Source organism: Myotis davidii, unplaced genomic scaffold (assembly GCF_000327345.1).
Source record: "Myotis davidii unplaced genomic scaffold, ASM32734v1 scaffold370, whole genome shotgun sequence".
NCBI lineage: Eukaryota > Metazoa > Chordata > Mammalia > Chiroptera > Vespertilionidae > Myotis > Myotis davidii.
Window position 1 is genome coordinate 1,278,291 of NW_006288615.1, and position 10,804 is coordinate 1,289,094.

A 10,804-nucleotide genomic window follows, 5' to 3' on the forward strand; every position below is an offset into this window, starting at 1 on the left:
CCCAGAGAGAGATTTACTCTAAAGGAAAAGGTGTCTGGTAGGGCAGCCACTGCCAGCAAGGGTGGCTCCGGTCAGGGACAGCAGGTTCTGGATGTAGGATACCCAAGCTGGCCACAAGGGGGCCACTGAGCGAGCTGCCCTCTGAAGGTTCCAGCCAGGGAGCTGTGGACCTGACCCTGAATGCAACATTCTGGGCTCACTCTCCTTTGCATATTCGCAAGAATGGCCTGGACATGGGGTCTGCCAGCACCGACATGCTCAGCCTAGATTCTGTTTTGTCCAATATTGGGCACAATGAGCTCCAAACCAGTTATGTTTGGTCTTTTGTGCTAACCTCTAGAGCCTATGAATAATTCTATGGATTTGTTTTATCACATCTATGCACATGTAGAGGAAACACTGGGTGAATGGATAAAAAAAAAATCTTAGTGGTAATTCAATTCCTATTACATTGTGTTATAAAGCAAGAATCTAGTCCAACATACAAACATATTTTAGACCAAAATGTGTTTGCATATTTAAGACAAAAGTACTACCGACTTGCTGAAATAAAACACTGGCTTAGCTCCATTTAGAATTCAGTCACATTTGTGTCCTTGCTACAACATTTGCATTGCAAACTGCCTGACATGTGATCCGGTTATCAGTACCTCTATTGTCTCCAACTCTACAGGGAAGGATTTTGGCAACAAAGCCATTAAAAAATCTAATTTTGCTGAGCACAATATAGATTAATAGCCAGCTCATTCTATAAATATTGCTTCCAAAAACAGAAGTTTTGCTGGCAAAGGGAAGACACAAAATCCAACAACATTATCAGTTATGGCCACAGCATGTTTAGTCTCTGACAATCGGGAATGCTGTTGTAAAAAGCGAAATCGAGCATTCAAGTATATGACCGCAAAAGAGGCCGATCACCTGTGTTACAGTCACAGCACTCAGTTTGTGAGCCACAACACACTCTGTGTACTGTGTAGAAAATAAAACTGATGGTAGACATTCTCAAGTACTGAACGAGTATTCTGTAGCAGGGCTTTAAGCATTATAAACAGTGTTTCTAAACCTAAACATAATCCTGTTAGGCAAGTATGGCCGATTCCACTTCACAGGTGAGAAATCTGAGACTCAGAGAAGGTAACACACCCCACAGACATAATATATGGTACGGTGAAGAGTTAAGCCCAGGTTGTTCCTACTACAGTTTGCCTTTCCAAAACAATAGAGAGCTACTAAGTTTTCCGGGAGTTTTTTTCTTTCAATCACTCACCTTTCAGGAAGGACAGTCTGAGTAGGTGGACCAGAGCACGCATTTGAAAACAAATGACAACGCCTACTATTAAGTCTGAAAATCATTAGTCTTCATTTCGGCCACTCTTCGAAATCGCTGAGCCTTAAATCCCTAATTATACATGCTAATTGAAGGGCTTTATGGCACAGACAAAGCTAGACAGGCGTAAAGGACTTGGAGATTTGTATTTGAAGATGAGTATCTGGGAATTTGAGACACATCAGGAAACAAACAAAAACAACATGAAACCCAACTAGATGGAAGGTCAGAGTTTTCCCGACCTGCCCAGCCTCTCCAAGTCCACTTCCCTGGGAAAGAGAGGCCAGCTCCTCCTCAGACTACTTCTGGCCTATTCTCTGTCCTTTTCCTAACCCTCTTTCTAGACTCTCCCACGGGACATTTCATTGACAGAGCACAGTTTCCTGGGGTGGAGAGGTAGCTCTGTAGACCCAAAAGATGTCTTTGCTGTTTTCTTGGGCTTGACCAGGGTTATCTCCCAGCTAGAGGAGGAGGCAAAGGACAGAGCTAAGAGCTTGCACTGGGGGTTGGGGGCCTGGGGCCCAGCCCCGCCACCTCTGCTGACTGGACAGCACGGTTATGTAGGTGGGAGGATGTGGTGTAGGTTTCTCTAGCCATGATGTGTCAACCTGCCCTGGAAAGACCTGAATATGACTGATAGGTGCTAACACCCCAGCACAACCATCATGGAGATATCAAGAAATGAAGAGCACTCAAAGTCACTAATCATCCGAGAGATGCAAATCAAAACAACAATGAGGTACCATCTCACGCCTGTCAGACTGGCTATCATCAACAAATCAACAAACGACAAGTGCTGGAGAGGGTGTGGAGAAAAAGGAACACTTGTGCACTGCTGGTGGGAATGCAGACTGGTGCAGCCACTATGGAAGACAGTATCTTCCATAGTGGCTGCACCAGAAATGCATATTTGACAGTTGCTAAGAGAGTAGATCTACAGAACAGGGGGAATGGTAAATTTAAAAAGAAAACAAAAAGCTCTTTTTCTTGATCCTGTAACAATAAATTTGCATTCTAGAAGAGTGATTATGGCATAGTTACAGTTTCAGGATCTAGATCCAATTTATTCAAATAATTGCAACCTATTTATATAAAACTATTTTAAAAACTGATTTGCTTACCATTTGAATTAAAACTTTGTCACCTGTGGCAATTATTTGAAATAAGTTCCTCATAATTTAGATAATGAAAAACTAACTGCAGTTTTTTAAATTGCTTTGCTTAGCTTCAACCACTCTCAACAATGTGCAGCCCTCTGAAAAGGGCTGATGAAGACAGATCCCCTCAGACACATTAGTAGTATGCCTCTGTACTTCCATTTTTAACCAAAAAAAAGTTTGAATTTTTTTTCTACTGATACCATTATAATAACCTGGTTATTACTTAGCAGGAAAGGAGTAAAGAGATACTAGATAATATAGGCATGACATGCATATAGCTTAGAAATTTAACATTTTCCAAGTCTGTTTCCCCCTGATCTATGGAGGAAGGGATGGACAAAGGCAGCTGGAACGCATGCTCAGTGAGGTCTGAGAGACAAGGTCTGAGTTTCAGTCACCTGGAAACAAGTCAGTGGCCAGAATAGGCATGGCCACTGCAAGGCAAGAAACCTGAATATTTAAACTCCCAGACAAAGGAGCCCTCTCTCTTGGCTCTTGGCTCTCTCACACACACACTGAGCTCCAGCTCTCTCTCTGCAGGGGGCACGGAGCCACGTGGGACCCACATAATGAACTAATGCACTTTAATTAGCCTGATGCTCTGCCAGCCCCAATTCCACTATGGAGGGGAAGCTCTGGACACTGGCCCTGCTTTAGCAGCACCTCTTTCAGGACTGGAGTCAGGGACATGGGACTTTACAACAAGGAATGAAACTCCACACAAATAAAGACTTTCACCACATCTCATTCTCCCGGGTCTAAGGATATTGTAAGGACCCCTTCCCACGAGTGACAGAGAAGTTCAATTCTCCCAGTCACACTACCATTGTAAGTAATTTATTTCTACACTTCAGAGAGAAGCCAGAGAAAAAGAATGTGTTATATACATGAAAAGGGGCCCAGATCCGAAATCCAGTTCCCACTCCTCTGATCTTGGACAAGTCACCGGACTCCTAGGTGTGGTTTCTGCATCTCAAGTGGAGATAACCCACTTTTCCTGCATGAGGCAAGGCTGTACCCAATGACCTTCAGAGGCCACTAACCTTATACTGCAATAGACATATAACACATGCAAAAAGATCATGACATTTTTTTAAATCATATGCCCTACTGGCCAGAAAATAGTGGATCCAAAATTCTTCACAATTTTTGGAGGCGGTTGGAAATATTTAATGCTGTTATATAAAAAGCTTCATGGTGTGAAAGCCCAAAGGAGAAAACATTTTCAGTCTAAAAAGGAGACAGCACAATGCAAAAACAATTTATTTAGGCAAGAGTTTCTACCAGTTCCTCCCTGAGGAAAATATAATCATGCAAAATGGAACCATAGTAAATATTTTTTAAATGTGCTTTACATGTGATTTCAAAATGTCAGCTCAGTAATTCTCAATGCAACCTCTGTTGTCTTCATGAAGACCCATTTCCATGGGTGCTCCCATCACATGAAAAAGTAGTCCACCACCTATCAGCTGATGCCCAAAACAGGACACGCAGCCCAGCTCATTGAATTCAGACTTAATTCTTCTCCCCAGCACCAGGTTCCAGTTGCCTTTCAAATTTTTATGCCGCATGTTTTATAAGCTCTTGGTGAACAGACTAAGGTTAACACAATTAATAAATATGCTTAATATAGTAATTTGGAAGTACGGCAATTCAGTAACTGTCATACAAACTACATGATTTGACATTCCCCTTTTTAAATTCTTTTGTGTTTTTGTTTTAACATCTCTTAAAGGTCTCCCAGTCCAATCCAAATTAAATATAATAAGTCACCTACCTAGCATATGCCATGGACAAAGCCAAAAATCCTAACATAATTTAGAATTCATTAAACAACCATGCATTGTACTCACAGATAAAGCTTTTGATTATAATATTTTTATAATATTTAATATAGTATATTTAATATTTATAATATAATTATAATATTTATAATTATTTTGAAGACAAACCTAACAAAATTAGTTCTCAATGACCTTCAGAGGCCACTAACCTTATACTTCAATAGACATATAACACATGCAAAAAGAACATGGCATCTTTTTAAATCATATGTCCTACTGGCCAGAAAATAGTGGATCCAAAATTCTTCACAATTTTTGGAGGCGGTTGGAAATATTTAATGTTGTTATATAAATTAGAAGCAAAATAAATTAGAAGCAACATATTAGAAAGAGAAATTCCTATTGCAGGCTGGTCAGTGACATTGGCACAAAGTGATACCTGGCGTGGGAAGAAGCAAAAATCTATAAAAGGAAAAAACATGGACTCCACAGATTGAACATCCAAGGCCACAGGGTGGAGAGGCAATATCCCATGCCTTCCCATCACTTGGGGATCATTGTGGTTACTGAACAATCCATAATTAATGTTTAAAGAATGCCCTTGAGTCAATAAAAAGGCTAAATTATGTTCTGTATTCTCCACTGACATATACAGCTCACTGAGGTTGATTCCTTAAAAATGACTACAAAGAATAGCAGAATCCAAAGAGTCATGTTCAGACATCGGGAAACTCATTCCAAGTGTCTTATCGTGTGCTAGGTAAATGAGCTGAAAACTGTATTTTTAAATAATTAAATAATAGTGGATTTAATATTACTATAATGATTTCTTGTCTGATTATTTTTCAATCTAGTATTTCATTATATTATTCCATGAAATACCTGAAATGCATGAATGCATGTCTAACAGCCATTGGCCTGTAAATAAAATATCTAGCTGCCTCAGCTTGGAACCAGAAAACGTAAAGGAAAAAAGTTAAAAATATAAATGTATATATTTATAAACTTTATTCTGTAGGAAAAACATGAGAATACCTTCAGGATCCTCCCCAAGCATAAATAATAATTAAGGGTAATAATAACAGCAGCTACTATTGCTCCATGCCAACCATCATGTCAAGAATTTTACCTACTTTTCCTTTTTTTTTAATATATTTTATTGATTTTTTACAGAGAGGAAGGGGGAGGGATAGAGAGTTAGAAACATCAATGAGAGAGAAACACCGATCAGCTGCCTCCTGCACACTCCCCACTGGGGATGTGCCCGCAACCACAGTACATGCCCTTGACCGGAATTGAACCTGGGACCCTTGAGTCTGCAGGCCAAAGCTCTATCCACTGAGCCAAACTGGTTAGGGCCCTACTTTTCCTTTGAGAATGGCACAATTAGCCCAGTTTATCTATATATATAAAAGCCTAAGCAACCGGTCAATTGGTCGCTATGACACACACTGACCACCAGGGGGCAGACGCTCAACACAGGAGCTGCCCCCTGGTGGTCAGTGCACTCCCATAGCTGAAGTGCCGCTCGGCTGACCAACAGGCGCCAGACACCAGTCTCATGACTGGCGAGCACAGCTGCAGCAGTGCGAGCCTCTCCTGCAGACACTACCCCTGTGTGCCCCTCCCCCATCCGGACCAGGACCAGGATTGGGACCAGCATCGGGACTGACTGGATGCAGGCCTGCAACTGCTTCTCGGTCATGGGCATGTGGATATCGCCCTAAAACAGGAGCACAGAGACCCCAGCGGAGCGGCAACGAGCCTACTGAGTGGCGGCAGCAGGTGCAGCGGGGCCTGGATGAGCAGGAGCAGCTCAGCACCCGGCCCAGGCTTGGGCTGCTCCCGGCCACCTGCTGCTTCGTGCACTTCTACATCCCTCGGGGGATGTTGGATGGTGGTTTCAGTCTGATCCCCACAAGCCACGCCCAGGGACACGACTGGTGCACAAATCTGTACACCAGGCCTCTAGTCCACATATAAGGAAACTGAGACTTAGAAAGGTTCAGTAACTTGCCCAAGGTTTCGGAATTGATAAGTGATAAAGCCACAAATAGAACCCAGGTCTCCTTCTCTAAAATCAGCCAAAACTGGTTTGGATCAGTGGATAGAGCGTCGGCCTGTGGACTGAAAGGTCCCAGGTTCTATTCCAGTCAAGGAATCCTTGTACCTTGGTTGCGGGCACATTCCCAGTAGGGGATGTGCAGGAGGCAGCTGATCGATGTTTCTCTTTCATCGATGTTTCTAACTCTCTATCTCTCTCCCTTCCTCTCTGTAAAAAATCAATAAAATATATTTTTAAAAAAATCATCCTCTTAACGAGCGTGGAATGAATCAATGACAGAGGGGAAATAGGTGACAGGTGACAGTGGGGGAGGAAAACGATCTAAAGTAGTCAAAAGGAAGAAAAATAGGAGTCCTGTCAGCATCACAGAGACCACAGGTGTATAAGATCAGAGTACAGTATCTAAGTCATGATCATAATGTGAAACAAGAAAAACATAGTAACAGCTAACATATGTTGTGGGCTTAGTGTGCACTAGGCACTTGACATATATTAACTCATTTAATCCTCCAAATATACCTACAAAAAAGATACTATCATCATCCCCCTTTTACGGATGAAGAAACAGAGACCAAATGCGTTGACCAGCTGCCAAAGGAACACAGTTACAAGTGGCACAACAAAATCTGAATCCAGAAAGTCTTGCACCAGAGCCTGAGACCTTAACTATGCAATTCCAACATATCCGTTACACTGTCCATGACTTATGCAATGGCAAGGAAGTGTGGGACACAATTTGGAAGCTGATACTAACAAAGAATGCTTTGACTGGTTAAGAAGGCAAGCTTCGTTTATCTGGAAATTTCACTTTCATAAATATAATTATTTCTCAACAATGTTAAGTCACTTGGTTTTTACAGTGGAAGCCCCCAACTCTTTTCTACTGTTCTGGAAATTCCAAATGTTCTTATCTTCATGAGATACAAAACATACTTTCTAAGAAAATTAAATACACCCAAAGCTTCCTAAAATACATTGAAAAATGAAAAAAATTAAATGTCCATTAACCACTTAAGGAATGTCTCTGCACCTCACGCTGATGGCATGATATATGATTTCTATAACGCCATGAGGGAAAGAAGGGCGCTTTTCATCAGCTTCATAAAATATCACACAGCTGTGAGTTTTCATAACTAAGGCATTAGTGATAATGATAGTGATAGATTAGTCTATAGTCACGACACTCCCATATTGCAAATGAAACAAACTCAGAGGATATATATAAAAGGTAGTTCACATACATACCCAAACATATTTAAATCCTTTCCTCAAAAGTTTTAGTCAAAATAAACATCAAAGTGACTTTGAGATTAGCTAAAACTTTAATCAGGTAAAAAATAAACCTTCTCCACCTCAATTTGCAATAATGTTACTCAGAAATGAGCAATTTGATCACTTCTGATTGGTCCATTCAGCCTTTGGAGGTCCCCATGGTTTTCAATGACTTGATTTTCAGTAGGAAATCACTCACAAAGGACAAGCTGAATCTGTGCTCACTCAAAGGAAAATTCCACCAGGATACCATCAAAGCCCCAGGAGAGCCCAGTGGAAGCAAAACCACCCCAGGTCCTCGAAGGCATGAAGGCCACAGCTGGTGGAGATGGGGTAGTAAGAGCTATGACTGAAACAAGTACAGGTCGTATACCGAACTTCTGCATGCAGTTCCCTGAATGAGCGAAAAGATGAGTGGAGACTAGATGCCGATCATGGTTTCAAATGCACTGCACAGCCTACCCTGTCCTTCAGCATCTTTGAAGAAAATGTCATATAAAAAGGGGAATTTTATATTGGTCATTGGCAATGAACAAAGCTACTTCTCAGCAGCCTAATCACTAGGTGGTCTGCCAGGCAGGTTTCTTAGAAATGACAGCAAGAGTGCCAAACAGACTGTGTTTGCTTCTTCATTTGACAGGTTAATCTCATTCAAAAGAGCAGAATCAAGTTGTGCAGGAGAGAATTGGCCCAGCTTTTGAAATCTGTCAACCTTGGGCTCGAGTCCTGCCCTGGATCCTTCCTAGCTATGTAATGCCAGGCAAGTGTCCTATCTCTCTAAGCCTTAAATTGTAGCTAACCCTAGAACTGAGCTCACAAAGTTGCTTGGGATTGCATAAGAGAATGCACAAAAGGCACTGAGCAGGATGCCAGGCACAGTAAACACTTAAGCATGCCAGCCAACTTTCACATTATTTTGAATCTAAGAATGCCTGGATTCAATGGCAATGAGTGTATGAATAAGTAAATTGACTTTGTTTTCTATTCTCTCCTCCCATGGGTAATCCTCAGCCTGCATTGTTGTTCTATCCTCTCCACTGTCTGTGAACAAGAAAAAGCCTTGTGAGTAAGACCAAGTAATTAAGGGTTCTTTTATCATTATGAAATTGAGAGGAAGGAGGAAATCACCAAGGTGAAGTTTCTTCACACCTGAGGAAGCAGATTGATAAAGCCAACATGGAATTTACTGAGACTGTTTCTGCACTGCAGTGACTCGAATGGACACCTCTCAGCATGTGGTTGTGGGACAAGACCACCTGCACCTCCTGGGCCTGCTGGGCGTATGAGAAGGGCATTGCTCCCAAGAGATGTCCCCAACAGAAATAACAATGGAAAAGGAATAAAATCAGGAAGCAATTAAGGAACTGTAAACAGAAGGGTTGAGTAAAATCAGACAACATTATCACTTATTTTTTTCACATATCTTTTGGCTCAAATTACTTTCATATCAGAATTATAATTATGGATAGCGCTACAATCCATGCATTGGCCACACAGTGGACTCTCTCCTTACTCCAACCAGTTACATGTCATCCACTGAGCTTCAGCCATCAGCACCCCTTTCAATAAGGGCTTATGTCAATCACTTTACTGTGTGTGATGAAATGAGGTACATGCACTTCTATACATTGCTGGGTGCGTGATGGGTGTCTTCTGTAGACACGTGCTATTTTCTTTTTTAAAAAATATATATATATTTTATTGATTTTTTACAGAGAGGAAGGGAGAGAGATAGAGAGTTAGAAACATCGATGAAACATCTATCAGCTGCCTCCTGCACATCTCCTACTGGGGATGTGACCGCAACCCAGGTACATGCCCTTGACCGGAATCGAACCTGGGACCTTTCAGTCCGCAGGCCGACGCTCTATCCACTGAGCCAAACCAGTTTCAGCCGTGCTATTTTCTTTAGCTTTCTTGGTAGAGATCCCTACCTAATCCTGGGAGAAGCACCAACCTCATACTATGATGGGCATCAGTCCCTTGAGAAGTGTCATGGGTTCTACTGTGTTCCCCCAAAATTCCCATGTTGAAGCCCCAACACCCAGGACCTCAGAATGTAACCATATTTAGAGAATAAGGTCTCTATAAAGGAGATGAAGTTAAAATGAGATTGTTAGGGTTGGGCCCTAATCCAGTAGGACTGATGTCCCCAAAAGGGGAGGAAGAACGCCAGAGATGTGCACACACAGAGGCAACACCAGGTGGGGACACAGTCGGGGTCTCAGCAGAAACAAACCTGTCAACCCCCTTAATCTTGAACTTAGACTCCGGAACTGCAAGGAATAAGTTTCTGATTTTTTTATTTTTATTGAATTGATTGGGGTGACTTTGGTTAATAAAATGACACAGGTTTCAGGTATACAATTCTACAATACGTCACCTGTATAGTACACTGTGTGTTCACCACCCCAAGTCAAGTCTCCTTCCATCACCATTTATCTGCCCCCCGCCCCCCTTTACCATTTTCTACCTGGATAAAAAAGCTCTGGTACATTTACACAATAGATTCTAAGTTTCTGAATTTTAAGCTCTCCAGTCTGGTATTTTGTTGTGGCCTAGCAGACAAGAAGTTTCTATGAGTTTCCAAGGATAAAACAAAGTCCTCAATGACCACATAACTAAGTGCTTTTACTGTTTTAATATTACAGATATTAAAATAAAAGTGGTAAATATGCGTGACATCAGAATTTATTGCAATGACTTTTTTTTTTCAAAGCAGTCACCGATCTATGGGTTTCTTGGTGAAATAACTTTCTAATGTGTCTTCAGTGTTTTAAGTGTCAGTGAGGGTGAAGGGGTTTGTTGCAGGAGGCTGGCTGTCAGACAGTTGTTCTTCCTGAGCACCTGGTCAAGAGGTGGATCAGGAAAATGAAGCAGCAGAGAAGGAAGTAAGAATGTGACAAAAAGGAAAACACAAGTAAGTTAAGGTGAAGTTAGGAAAGAGAAAAAGGCAGGAAAAGAAAGTAAAACATGAGAGACCTCAGAGGTTCCTAAATTCTGTGATAACAGCTCTGATCTCTCACTGATGGAAGGGAGAAATTCTGCAGCAAAGAGATGTCTCGTCTAGGACACCCCCTCCCAGAAAACGGTACAGGCATCAGAGTCACTTTTCTCTTCAGTGACAATTTACAAGGTTTTCCTCTTTGCACTAAAAAAAAAAAAAAAAAAAAAAAAGTGTCTCTGGAATGATATA